General features: G+C 42.2%; 2 pseudogenes; one reads left to right on the forward strand and one right to left on the reverse strand.

Moving 5' to 3' along the window:
- The first annotated feature begins 505 nt into the window (after positions 1-505).
- Positions 506-2,093, forward strand: LOC110316139 (annotated as a pseudogene).
- A 4,511-nt stretch (positions 2,094-6,604) lies between these two features.
- Positions 6,605-7,824, reverse strand: LOC110316141 (annotated as a pseudogene).
- Between the last annotated feature and the right edge of the window lie 7,089 nt (positions 7,825-14,913).

The following is a 14,913-nucleotide window of genomic DNA, read 5'->3' on the forward strand; positions in this document are numbered from 1 at the left end:
TACAAATAAAATAAAATACCTTGGTGTGACTCTAACTAAGCAAGTGAAATATCTTTATGATAAGAACTTCAAGTCTCTGAAGAATAAACAAAGAAGATCTCAGAAGATGGACAGATCTCCCATACTCATGGATCAGCAAGATTGTATAATAAAAATGGCTAGCTTGTCGAAAGCAATCTACAGATTCAATGCAATCCAAGTCAAAATTCCAACTCAATTCTTCATAGACTCAGAAAGAGCAGCTTAGCACTGTTAACTCGCTATATATACCCCCTTTTCTGCTGCCACCCTAACCTCACCACCCTGCCCAGTTTTGTTTCAGGCTCTCCTGCCTTCTTGGCAAAAGGATTGCACATTGAAGCTGTTGGGGGGTGGGGGAGAGGACAGTGGGCTTGGAGGAATTGGGGACCCCAGGAGCACAAGCCCCAACACCACTTCCTGAAACTTCAGGAACCTTGGAAAGGAGAGAAATAAGACAACAGGAGGAAGAGAGAGAGATAGCAGAATGGAAGAGTCTCACTTCAGTTCTAACCCATAATTCTGGAGTTTTATCCACACAGCCTCAGGGCAGATTGAAAACACAGTGTTCATCAACAAGATGAAGGATCAGCTGTTGGCCACAGAAGGGTTGTGGACTGGCACCACCTCACTATCCCACTTTTCTAACAGTCCCTGCCTCAGTGTCCCTGTCTTCTAGCATCAGCATGGACACAGAGTCCAAGTCAGAACAGCTGTCCCCACACAGTCAGTCATCTGTTACACAGAATATCACAGTGGTTCCTGTACCATCTACTGGACTCATGACTGACTGTCCTGGTTTGGTTATCACTTCCCTGTCAGACTCTCTTGTGACCATAGCCTCAGCAGCTCAGAGTGTCCCTATTTTGGCTCCCATGGTTGTCTCAGCTCTTCCCCGTCTCACAAGCCCTACACATGGTCCCTGACCTCCCCCAAAAGGTAGCATCAACCCTAACTCAGGAAGGAGTCAGAGGTGGTGGTGGAGGTGGCACTGTGGCTCCTCCTAAGCCTACTCGGGGCTGCAAGACGAGGCCAATGCTGGAATCAGGGCTTCCTGAGATGAATGACCCTTACATCCTTGCCCCTAGGGATGATGATGGCCATCAAAAAGATGGCAAGACCTACAGGAGCGAAGGGAACTGTGGCACAGGAAATGGACAGAGGCTTGGGCACGAAGACTCAGTTCCCAGCATTTACATGAGCTTGTTGTGTGACCCTGGGCGGAGCATGTGCTCAGTGACACACCGAGACCAAGCCCCACAAGTGCCCACACTGCTCCAAGACCTTTGCCAACAGCTCCTCCCTGGCCCAGCACATCCTTATCCTTTCAGGGGCCAAGCCTTATAGTTGTAACTTTTGTGAAAAATCCTTCTGACAGCTCTCACAGCTACTGCAGCACACCTGAATCCACACTGGTGAGTGACAGACCATAAAATGTGCACACCTGGGCTGCGAGAAGGCTTTCACACAACTCTCCCAATCTGCAGTCTCACAGGCGGCAGCACAACACAGATAAACCCTTCAAGGGCCACAGTGTCCCCGAGCATGTACAGATGTAGCTCACTTATCTACACACAAGGTGAAACTCTCCAGGGTTTATACTAGCACAGTCTGTAGTGGGGCAAAGACATCAGAAACATACCTTATGAAACAGGAGCAAACACAATACTCCTGATCTTCAAAAACAAGAGCAAGAGACAGCAGCAGCAGCAGCATTGACCCAGGCCCAAGCTCAAGCCCAGGCCCAGGCCCAAGCTTCGCAGGCATCACAGCAGCAGCAACAGTGGCAGCAGCAGCAGCAGCAGCAGCCACCTCCACAACCACCACACTTCCAGTCCCCTGGGACAACTCCCCAGGGAGGGAGTGGCGGGGACAGAAACCTGAACCCTCTACCCCAGTGCTCCTTTGACCTGACCCCCTATAAGCCTGCAGAGCATCCTACACACATCAGCCTCACTGTCACCACCAGCACCATCCAGGTGGAGCATCTAGCCACTTCTTGGAGATCCGTACCCCTTGACAAGTCCTGTCTCCAGCTCCTTGGGACTCAGGCACAGCTTTTCTTTACAGGATAACCATCCTTATTCTCAGCTGCGCCTGATTGGCCAAGGAATCCTGACCTGATAGTGTTATCCTCCAGCCTCCATCGAGGCAGAGCTTTTAAAACTGGGTTCGGTACTTGAGAGAAGGATCCGCTGTGACCTCATATCTTGTCCAGAGCGGGGACGCTTACCTTTCTCCCTTTTCATCCTCAAAGTTGGGGCTGATAGAAGACTAGCGACTGGCCCTCCCAGGTAACAGAGAAGGAAGCTATAAATGTCAGCAGCATTCTGTCCAATTCTTACCTGTAAAAGAACAGATTTTGCACGTGACCTGACCCCTGTGAGACATTTTCTTCCCCTTCCATGGTCTCACTTCATATTGGGTGGTGACTATACCTTTTTATTTGCATGGGGACAATAGCTGACTCATGGTCTCCTGTGGAAAGCCTTCTGGGGTACCATTTGGCAGGAGTCTGACATTGGCCAAGGACAAGGAAATGGGCTTCATACAGAAATCTGACATCAGAAGTAAGCTCAGGCAGGACTCTGACATTAGGGCATAATAAGTTTCGGCAAGAATCTAATTTTAGGCTGTAATAGAGAAGTAAGGTAAGGTAGGAATTTTAGTTTTAGGGTCAAACAGAAGAACTAGGCTTCAAGCAAGATTTGGGGCTTGGGCAAGGAGGTCAGCTCAAGTGTTTTGGTCATTATGACAAGCCCTTTTAAACAACTGTCATGGCAGCACAGCACATACAATTCCATGCTGCTTTGTCAGTTCTGTATTGTACTGCTTGCCCAAAATCCTTGCATTAATTAAAATGGTATAAAAAGTAGATTGGAAATAAATATTTGCCTTAAGTCTCAGAATTGACTGTGGTCAATTTTTCTTTTTAATCCTCACTCATGTGCTAGAGAACCTGTTGACTGACTGAGTGGGCTTGGTCAGTCTCCAAGGGGCCAGAGGTTTCCAGGTAACCAAGAGTAGCTTAAGAGTATGAGATATGATTTTTCCTCGCAGTCTCCTTCCTTCTCTGCCAACCAAGAGCCTATATACTCAGTCTTGCTATCCAGTCAGACAAGCTCTGGGAGTTAATTTAGCTGTGTTTATTGCAATACCATCTGGGCTTTTGCAGAGAAGGGAGAATTCAGGGTACACACAGGACTGGACTTAGCCTCCCTAGGTACCAGGGTCAGATGCCGGACATGGATATATATATATATATATATATATATATATATATATATATATATATATATACTCATCACCACCATCTTTGTTGTAACCATTTCTGTGTTTATAAATGCATTATCTCTGAGAATTTTCATATTGATGTTTTATTTTTGTCTTTTTTTTTTTTGTTTTATTTTTGTCTTATTTTTTTTTTTCTACCTTGTCATCTGGCCATGGCATTTTAATTTTCTTTTGCCTTTTAATTTTTCTAATCATGGAAGATTTCAGAAAATATTAAAATAATCAGGAATTATACAGTTGTTACAAAGCAATTTAGAAATGAAAAAAAAATATGAACAAGCTAAGGGATGTTTTTAGACCATTGTATAGATATAAATTCAAATTTAGGGATGAAAAAGAAAAAGAAAGAACAATTGAAGGTAGCCAAACTGCACCACACCTAAAAGATGGCGCTGACTTCTTGTGTATGAGTCAGCAAGGCGAGGCTGTTTACCACCCGAAAGGTACCAGTGTGCATGTACTAACTATGTCACAGCCCACTCTTGGGGCATGCAAATTGAGCACCAAAGCTGAAGCTAATCAGGTACTGACACAAGCTCCCTAAGCTTATATAAGCAGCACCTTTTCCTCCTTCTGGGTCCTCTCCATCACGTTAAGAAAGCTGTGGGTAGGGGAGGGGGGTATAGGGAACTTTCGGGATGGCATTTGAAATGTAAATAAAGAAAATAAAAAAAATAAAAAAATCTACTACCAGCCTGCATTCTTCCCTATGCCTCTAAACCTCACTTTGATTCCAATATAAACTCAGAACTATCCTCTTCAACTTTAACCAAAATAAGAAGCAAGAAAGGACAACTCAGAACAAGGAATATCAGGGAATATATGTTAAATACTATTCAGGAACAGAGATGTGTTGTGTTGAACAGGGGTTGGCAGTCAGGAACTTGTCACTTCATCTTTGTAACTGTTTTCACATCTGAAAAGCACTACAGTTGGAGAGAATTCGTAAGATTTTTATCTAATATTAGGTTGAGTTTTTCTTGTCTGTTTTAAAGTAATAAATCAATGTGGTTGGTTTAAAAAAAAAAAAAGAAAAAGAAAAAGAAAAAAAGAAAGCTGCACAATAAACGCTTTCCTGCGGAAGAATCCTGTTGTCAGGCTTTGTTCTTGCTGGTAAGGCGGTGCACCCGACAAACAATTTGCATATTCATCTGGAATAACAAAAAACCCAGTATAGTGAAAACTATTCTCAACAATATAAGAACTTCTGGTAGAATCACTATCCCTGAACTCAAGCTTTACTACAGAGAAATCATAATAAGAACTGGATGGTACTAGTACAGTGACAGGCAGGTAGATCAATGGAATAGAATTAAAGACCCAGAAATGAACTTATTCACCTATGGTCACTTGATAATTGACAAAGGAGCATTTTCAACAAATGGTGCTGGTTTAACTGGTAGTCAGCATGTAGAAGAATGCAAATCGACCTAAATCTTTTTTTCTTTTTAAGTCTGATGGATTCCTTCAATTGTTTTCTCTAGAACTTGTTTAATGGTTATGAATTTCTCTGGCTTTATTTTTCATGATGGAGTTTTCCTTTCTCTTTTGTGACAGATGGCTGTGCTATGTCTGTATTGAAAATTATTAAATTTAAGAACTTGAAACACATCATTTTATGCTCTCCTGTATTTATAGTTTCTTTTGAAAAATTAATTGCTTCTCTTGTAGACTAGCCCATGTATGTGATTTTCTGTTTCTCTGTTCGTGCTTCTAATATACTGTTTTGGTTTGTATGTTAATACGTTTTATAACAGGAGAGGAGAGATTCTTTTCTCTTCTTGTCTGCTTGATATTCTAAATGAGTCCTGCATTTGTACTGGCATCTTTTCCCTAGCTGTAAGAAATTTTCTCTTAGGATTTAAATAAAAGTTTTCTATGCCTCCAGCATGACATCCTTTTCCTTCTTCTGTGACCACACTTTTTAAGTCTGGTATGTTCATAGTATTNCAAGTGTCTGGAGAGTCTTACTTATATCTTGGCATTGTTTTTATCATTTTCTTTATTAAAATGATCCAACCTCCACCTCATCTTCAAATTCAGCTATTCTGCCCTCTACTTGATTCATTACATTTGTTGGTATGCCTCCCATGGAGTTTTGAATATGACTTATTATGGTTTATCACTTCCAGAATTTCAGTTAGATTTTGTAAAAGAATTCACCAGATGTTGTTGTCATCTTGGAGGCTTTGGTGAATAAGCTTATCCTTTCCAGTTCTTTTTGGACTGGCTAGCTGATTCCACTCAGTTGTTCGAGCTCATACTCCTCTTCAACCTGACTGATTCAATCTGGCTTCTCTCAGCGTCCACTGAACTGTTCTGCTTGGCCTCAAACTAACTCTGTCAATTTGTTCTAAAGTTCTGGCTCTTTCTTATTCTCAGACTTCCCCTACCTCTGCTAACCAGCACTGAACTGCATGAACTCACAAATGAACTCACCTCCACTACACTTCACTCACTGCACTGACTCCCACTCACTGACTGACCTGAATTCATGAACTGAATCGACAGAACGCCAAGATTCTACTCATCACTCCTCTTAAACAGCTTTTCTCCTGGGGGATGGGAATATCCTATCGTTGACACTTTCTGTCAAATCTTTCACTGATTCATCACTTTGTCTGCCCCTCAATTATATGTGATTGATTGGGATTAAAGGAGAATATTAAATGATACTGGCCAGAGGTAATAAAGGTGTGTACTAAGGGGGTGTCTATATTCTAGCCAGATCACAGAGACCTACAAAGTCTCTGAATGAGATCCCCTGGCAAGCACTCATGTTGCTTGATTAAAATTCTTCTAGTAGCTTTTCATTATCATGTACATTTCTATATTCTGCATCACATTACTTCTTTATTCAGTTGAGCTGTATGTGGGAGTACATGCATGGGTGTATGTATTCTCTTGGAGTTCCTTCAGAAGTTTATGTTTTTAAATAGGAATGGGGAGTAGAGAGGTTACAAAGGAGAGAAGGAGTGGTGACACATGGTTTTAATCACAGCAATTGGGAGGCAGAGGTATGCAGATTTCTAAGTATGAGGCCAGCCTGGTTTATACAGTGAGTTCCAGGACATCCAAACCTATGCAGAGAAACCATGTCTCAAAAAAAAAAAAAAAAAAAAAAAAGACGGAATGTGAGAAGAGCAACTAAAACTAAGGATGTCCAATTGAGGAGTTCTATGAAAATCTAATGAAAATGTATCTTTCAATTACATATATGTATATATGCATGTATATGTAATATATAATATGTGAATGAAAATTTTATATGAAAACAATCTAAATGAAAAGTTCATATAATGAGAGAAAGGGGGACTCCAAACTGGATATTGCTCATTAATGATTGTAGCTGGCTAAAGGCTAATTCATAGAATGCCCAAGCTCTCTCAACATCACCAAGGAGTGTCTCTAATTCTGCAAAATTCATCCATGAGGTACAATTTTCAGGCCTGAATTCCAGAAATTTTTCATAAAGCTCCCTGCATCTGTCAAATTCTCTAAGCTGCAGCTCCAGTGCTATGTAGCCTTCGAACAACTTGTTCTTTGGACACTTGCCGAGGGAAGTGCCCAAAGCTCTTCTGGCCAATGGCAGATTCTTCTGTCTTAATACNAACTGTGCATAATATAAACACATTTTGGCAAATGTGAACTTTGTGGGAGGAATGAGTTGCAAAGACGCTTGATATAACTGTCTTGTCCTCTCAGGATCTTTGGCCTCCAGCGCTTCATACTTATACTCCTTAACCCAGAGGTAGATGTAGAGCTTCCAGTGCCCCTACTCCAGGACGGGTGGCACACTGGAGATGGCTCTCTCATAGACTTCCCACACAGTTTCAGCTTCTGCCTTACTTTCCACCAAGTGAAAATAATCAAAAAATGCATAGTAATTGTGTGGATTAGCCTTTACTTCTTCATAGTGGAATCTGCGTTTTCTCACGATACTCTCTTCTACATCCCTCCGGTCACTTCTTCTCAAAGATGGTGTAGTTATTCAAGCGTTCTTAGGCCTCCTGTTTGAAAATGCTATCCAGGGCATATCTGTAGAGAACTCGAACCCTTTCAGATTCTTTCTGTTTTTCCTCAAATTTAGCAAAGGCCACATAGAAGAGTTGGTCCATATGCTTCTCTCTGAAAACCTCCACTGGTCTCTCATAGACTTTTCCGAACATAAGCAAAAGAAGCATACTTCTATTCAAATCGAGCACACTTGATCCAGTTCTTCACAGCAGGGTGCACGAGCACAAAGCGTTCATAAATGATGCGGGCCTGCTCCACCTCTTTGTATCTCAGCTCCAAGTTGATGTAGGAGTGCCAGGCCTGCTCCTCAGGCTGCCATTCCATCCAGCGCTCAAGCATCTGCTGAGCACCAGCAATGTTGCCCAACATCTCCTCCGTGTACGTGTACTTGTACCAGAACTGGTTGACTCGTGACAGAGTTGTTATGGCACGGTCCCAGATGTTTCGGGCATGGTTGACCTGGCGGTTCTTCATCTCCATTTCTGCATATTTAAGCCAGAGAGCTTGCCAGCAACACTGGCTCACAACCTGACTTCAGCAATGCCCTTCAACAACTGGGCCATACAACACAGGTGATCCAGAACACACTAGATCCCCTAAGGAAGGGATTTAATGTGGGGCTAAATGCAAATCCAGAGTTAATCAATGCAGTTCTGAGAAGCTCTGGGAAAGCACTCCTATGACCATAGTCATCAGCTCAATACTGCAAAATTCCTTTGTTTGCCTTCGAAGTACAGCCTTAAAGTACTTGTCACTGTGTTAAAAACTGCCTGTCTACAAATGCATCTACATCCAGTCTTCTGGTATTCGTCAGCGTTCTCTAGAGTCTTCTCTATATTGAAGGAATTTATTGGGATGACTTTCAATCTGAAGTCCCAACTCTCCAAAAATGGTCAGCTGGAAATAGCCAGTCCAAGGATCTAGCAGTTGCTCAGCCACACCAGGTGGTCCCAACTAGGCTAGTTGTTTCAGCTGGCTCTCTGTAGAAGTCCTTTACAACAGCAGTGCTGGCAAGGAAATGCAAGCAAGTGAAAGAGAGTGAATCTTGCTTCTTCTGCTGGCCTTATGTAGGTCTCCAGCGGAAGGTGTGGCCCAAATGAAGGGTGTGTCCCACCCACCGAGCCTGGATCTGTGACATGTTTTGTCCCAGGCTGACCATGCACTCAGAGATCCCCTTGCCTTAATCTCCTGATATTAAAGGTGTGTACGACCTTGTTTGGGCCCAATCTCCATACCTAGATCCAGGTCAGAAACTTGGGTCTCTCAGCCTATAGATCTGGATCAAAGGTGAGCCCTCCGATTGTAGACGGTAGTTCATTCCAATTATAGTCACATTGACATCCAGGAATAGCCATTCCACTTCTGGATAAAGGGAGGAAGGCCCTCTTGCCCCTCTTCCACAGTCTGTGTTCATACTGAAAATCCATAAGCCCTGCTCCACAGGAGATTTCTGTCATGCCTGAGCTTGCTTCAAAGAATATTCCTGCTCTTTTGCACTCTCACTCTCTCTTTAACTCTCTCTTCATGTGTGTGTGTGTGTGTGTGTGTGTGTGTGTGTATAAGAGAAAGAGAGGACTCACAAGCAAGCACACATGAACACACACCAATCAGAATTTATTATGGCTTAAATAGCCTTTGATTAATTTTCATTACTTGTTTTAAATTGTTTAATATCAAGACGGGTATAGCTTAGAGTTTTGTGGTTTTCCTCTTCCTATGAGAGAGCAGTCAAGCTAAAGTTTTCCTGGTTACAGGCTAAAGGACATACTTATTTGGGAGAAAGGCTTTTTGTTTGTGTTTTACAAAAGATGACTAGTCTCTGGTCAACTCCCATGGTTATATGGTTCAGATATAACACAGTGAGATCTTGTGAAGAACTAGATTCAATAGAATGAAACAAAAGAGGTCTATTCTTTGTGACATCCTTCACATGGCATGAATGAAGACTTAGGATTAGTTATTATTAAAATTGGTCCATAAAAAGATTGTTGTTTTTATACTCAAACAAGGGTCAAATTTCTTGCCTAACTTGTCTGTACACCTTACATAAACTACAATCAATAAAAATATCTTTATAGTACTTACATTTGGTTTTGAGATTTGTAGACTGCAGATGGTACAGCTTTGGTGAGATTCATCATGAGACAGGCTAAACTGGCCTTCTAGAACTCCCCATGTCATGGAGTCCAGGCCATCTTGTCTTATTAAACCTGTCAGATGGATCCAATCAGAACTTAGACATCAGAGGCTATAAAAGTTGTTGGCCTGGCCTTCTTATGGCCTATCCAACTCTCCCATTTTCCCTCCCCTCCCCTCCTTTAAACATATCCAAACTCCCATATTCAGCCGGAAGAAGTTATTGAGCGTCGTCATCCCAGTTCCTCGGTTTGGGGGCTGGAGGTCGTTATTCTTGTCTTTCTGGGGAATTTAGAAATGTCCATAATTTGAACAGTGAGGATTGTGTAACCATAAATCACCCTTGATAGAAATATATACATATACATATACATATATATATATATATATATATATATATATATATTTACAAAACTGAAGTTTTAATTTCTTACATTTGTAGAGAATAAAGGTTTTGATTGGTATGAATTTCTTCTGTAGATACAAAAATTTAAGAATACAATGCTTAGAGCTATTCCTTCTATAACTGCCATTACAGACTGTCTTTACATGATTAAGCATACGTATTAAGGGCCAGATAAAGAACTCAATGTTGTGACTTAATTGTAAGGGTGCTTTCAAGACATTCTAATTAGAAATGGCCGAGAGCATTTTAAGGACAACATTCCAGATTCTTTACATAGATACATAGTTTCCAAAAATGCAAAAAAAAAAAAATCCATAGATTGTGACATTTAATCATTTGTTGTTGAGACTTGTGAACTCCTGAAAGCACCCCATTCTTGGGTTCAAAGAAGAAACTGAGTAATAGACCTACAGGTGAGGTTGTACATCGTGGCTAGGTGGTCACTGAGCAGAAATTGTCTATTCATCTTCGGAGAAAAATACTATCCAGAAAAAGGGTACACTATGCACAATAGTCAATCTACTGATATATCTGCCAAGAAAGGGTAATCAGCCCTTCAAAATTCTGCATTATAAAGGTTTGTCAGATGATCCTGGGCCAAGCTGCCTCAGACTGGTGCTCCAACATGTTGAGAAACAGGGCACTGTGTAGGTAGGCAGCTGTCTCTACAATTTATTTCTGTTTTGGAAGCTGTGTTAGTGCTTCCTATATTTTCAGGTAAATTTTATGTTGCTCTCTAGATTCTGATGGAGTTGAAGACTACTTGTAGTACCATAGCCAATCCAAGCTGTTTAGCTTTGTGAAAGATGATGTAGATTTGAGGTGGTTTTCAGATGGTATAAAATCTGAAACCAGGACCTAACAGGTGAAAAATTATAACCCATTTTTTAGTTAGAATGGATGATAGAGTGCTTTAACAAAATTAATGGAGTGGGAAATAAGTGTAACTTATACTTTATAAATTACAGAGTGGTATTAGTTGTGCTCAATTTATATCTCAGTGAAAGGAGCCTTTTAATTGAACAAAAGGGGGAAAATATTGTGCATTGCTGTTTGTGTGTTCTGGTCCCTCAAGAGTCCCTAAACACAGGTGCAGTCAGGTGAAATCTTAATTGGTCAGATACTGCTAGAGGCTCTTATTGGGCAGGGGAAGGAAAGGCAGAGCTGAAAGTTTTAGAGAAGGGAAAGTAAGATGGAGAAGAGAGAGGGAATGGAGGACAAAAGATGGAGGAAGAGGAAGATGGAGCTGAACCATGGGACCCTAGAGGCCATAAGTAACTGGGGATTTCAAAAATGGGAAATAGAGTAATGTAGGTATATTTTCCTGATCTAAGTGTGCAGGCTGTATTTATATGCATTGAGTTTTGTATTCCTTGCATGGGCATTTTGTGGTTGTAGATTTCCCCTAATAAATTGGGCTGGCATATTACAAGTCTTTTGTGTTATCATTTTAAGGGATAAAGGGGAAGTGTGAGAGGCAGCCAGCTCTCTGTAGGCTAGCCACAGAGGTGGTAGATTATTGGAAGTAGGAACAGCCTGGCAGCAGCTAACCATGGAAATTCAGGAAGACTGCTGCATTGGGCTGGCTACTGGGGGTTAGCAAGACCATCTTGCCTGTGCCTAACCACATTAGCATGGATTTGGTTTTGTTTGTTTGTTTGTTTTTGTTTTTTAGCTACAAGCTACAAACACATATCTACTTTTGCTCTAAGCATATTAGCAATCTGTTGAACTTGAAAAAAAAGATCCCCCATGCCCTCTTTCTCTTGTCCGTGCTCCAAGCCCTCCCCAAACTGTGTTAAAGCCGTGTATATTACGTTTGTTGCAAAGTGGGAGTCTTTGCACAAGCACAGGGTAGTTGGTTGGGTGAAGGGGGATGGGGGAATCAGGAGGAATGGGGGTGGCAAAGGAGCAGGAACTTCTGTAAGCACTCAGCATGCACACATATTATGTGGGAAGCCATGTAACGCCATTACAAGATGGCGCTGGCTACCACTGGCCACTGCCTGTGTATTTCAGGTAAACAACCAATGTGCGCAGGTGCGAATGGGTTTCACACCAAGTCACAGCCCGTCCCAGGGCATGTAAACTAAGAACTGAAAGCAGAACCAATCAGACATGGCCACTCCAGTCCTAGGCCTATAAAAGCAGCACTAGCTCTAGGGCTCTGGGTCTTTCGCCACAGCAATCAAGCTCTCCCAATAAACGTGTGCAGAAGAATCCTGTTGTGCGGCGTCTTTCCTGCTGGCAGGAGGGTCGCCAACAGTATTATCCCTGCTGCGTCTGTTCCTACCCATATTTCTACATGTCATAGGAGTTTCTATCCAGCTTCTGTAATTTGTACATAGTTTTTTAAATTTTGGTTATAAAAAAGCTTATACTGAAAGAACCACATATTTGAACATGCTTCTCTCCACCCAAATTCAGAATAGCTACAGTCACAGTCCTTTAGAATACATACTCCTCTTGCAAACAAAACAAGCTCAAAAAACAAACAAAAAAACCCCACAAAACCCCAGTCCACACAGATTAAATTTTAGGAAGACAGATGTCACAGGATCTAGTTTCTTCTTTACGTGGAATTTTAACACCAGAAAGGAAGACAACAAAAAGTGAATTACCATGCTGTGTGACCTACTGTGGAATGAGAAGTGACTCGGGCATTTCCTATGCCATTTATAAAAAAGATATTCATAACAAAGCCACCTGTCACAGGAGGGATGTGCTGCACATCTCATAAAAGTCTCTTCTGGGTCAAATCCCTCTAAGTTCTCCCTGATTTAGTTTTAAGAAAAGGCTTGAGCTGCAGTGCAAAGGCCACAGATTCAACCCAAGACAGCCACCACCCTGCAAGTGACTAGTAGAGGCTATCCTACCTATGCATGCCGTGGACCTAAATAGCTGAAAGTGGCTTTCACTATTTCTCAAGAGGGGCCAGCTAAGCAACTGTGAATCTGAATGACCTACAGCAGCCATCCTCCAGGCCCCGTCCTCTGCACTCCTAAACTTGGACCTGACTGAAAGTAAAGATGGGAAAAACCTATCAGTGATTCCTTCATTGACTATTATTGCTGCGAACACAATTGTTATTATTGTTATTATATGAGTACATACTATCCTGTTGTAGCCTCAGGGCCCAGTAAATGCCCTTGGTCTATACTGAAATAGGCAATCATATTGATCTTTTATCATCTGCTAAGCAGCAGTCTCAGCATCTCACTTGAACAATATCAATGTGAGGTCTGGATTCTTATCACTGACAGACAAGGAAGCCAAAGCTCAGCATGATGGACCCACTTGCCCAAGGCTGTACTTAGAGCATGGCGCTGAGAAGCTGTCAATCATGATTAGGCCCACCCACTCTTCCTTCTCTGACGCCACACCCAACTTGCAGGGTAACAGGTCACCTGCCCACATCACTGCATTAGCCCTGACCACTCAGCACTGTGCCCCTAGTGGTCACATGATCGATGCTCTACTCTCTATGACCAGGAGCAAATCCTCACCTTGTGAGGTGAGTGAGGACTGGGTGAGGCACAGGGAAGCGTGGCACTCTCAGGCATCCAGTCATGAGGCTGTGGCTCTCAGCTGGCTCCATGGCCCACTTCCTCACCCTGTCATCCATTTGCTGGTGTTCTGAATGCATGCTTGTATAATAGCCATCTTTGCTTTCAACCTTCTAGCTCCTATTAATTTTGTCTGTCCAGAAAGGTAGCAAACATACTCTGCTCAGAAAAAAAAGCAAATATGAAACAGGGAAAAATAATACTTTTAATATATATATGTATATATGTATATATACATATATATATTAAACTTCAGATTTTATTCCCTTCCTGGTTTACCCTCTTATTCCTTGAAATCCCATACCTCCTCTCTGCCCCCCTGTGTCCAAGAGAATGTTCCCACTATCCTGCCCCACCCCACCAGACCTTTATCTCCCTTGGGCCTCCAATCTCTTGAGGGTTACGTGCGTCTTCTCTGACTAGCCCAGACTCAGCAGTCCTCTGCTGTATATGTGTTTTTTGGGGGGGGCTTCATATCAGCTGGTGTATGCTGCCTGGTTGGTGTTCCAGCATCTGAGAGTTCTTAGGGGTCCAAGTACATTGAGACTGCTGGTCCTCCTACAGGGTTGCTCCCCTCCTCAGCTTCTTCTAGCTTTCCCCTAATCAACCACAAGGGTCAGCAGCTTCTGTCCATTTATTGGTGCTAACAACTGCATCTGACTCTTAATAAGTCTCAGGTCTCAGAACATCCCTTATGCTCAAAGATTGAGAATTGACAAATGGGAATTCATAAAATTTCAAAGCTTCTGTAAGGCAAAGGACACTGTCAATAGGACAAAATGGCAAACAAAACAAAAGAAAACAAACAAATAAACAGATCAGCAAAAGATCTTTACCAACCCTACATCTGATAGAGGGTTAATATCCAATTCATACAAAGAACTGAAGAAGGTAGACTCCAGAGAACCAAATAAACCTATTAAAAATTGGGTTAGAGAGCTAAACAAAGAATTCTCAACTGAGAAATATCAAATGACTGAGAATCACCTAAAGAAATGTTCAACATCGATTTATTCTCTCCAGGGATTCTCTAAGGTGCCTGTGCTCAGGAGGTCATAGGCTGTACAAGCAGCAGAGTAGCTGGGACAGGGTCCTTTGGACAACATCTGCACCCAGGAGGTGGGGCTGTTCTGCAGCCCTCTGTGCACTGGTCTTGCAAGGGGAGAGCTTGCCTCCAGGGAGTGCTGACACAGACTTACAGACAGACAGGCAGAACAAGCTCCAGCCAGAGATAACAAGAACATCTAATACCAGAGATTACCAGATGGCAAAAGGCAAATGCAAGAATCTTACCAACAGAACCAACACTACTTGGCACCATCAGAACCCACTGCTCCCACCACAGCAAGTCCTGGATACCCCAACACATGTGAAAAGTAAGATTCAGATTTAAAATCATATCTCATGATGCTGGTAGAGGATTTTAAGAAGGACATCAAAACCCCCTTAAAGAAATACAGGAGAACACAGGTAAAC

This window comes from Mus pahari, chromosome 2 (genome assembly GCF_900095145.1).
Source record: "Mus pahari chromosome 2, PAHARI_EIJ_v1.1, whole genome shotgun sequence".
Lineage (NCBI taxonomy): Eukaryota > Metazoa > Chordata > Mammalia > Rodentia > Muridae > Mus > Mus pahari.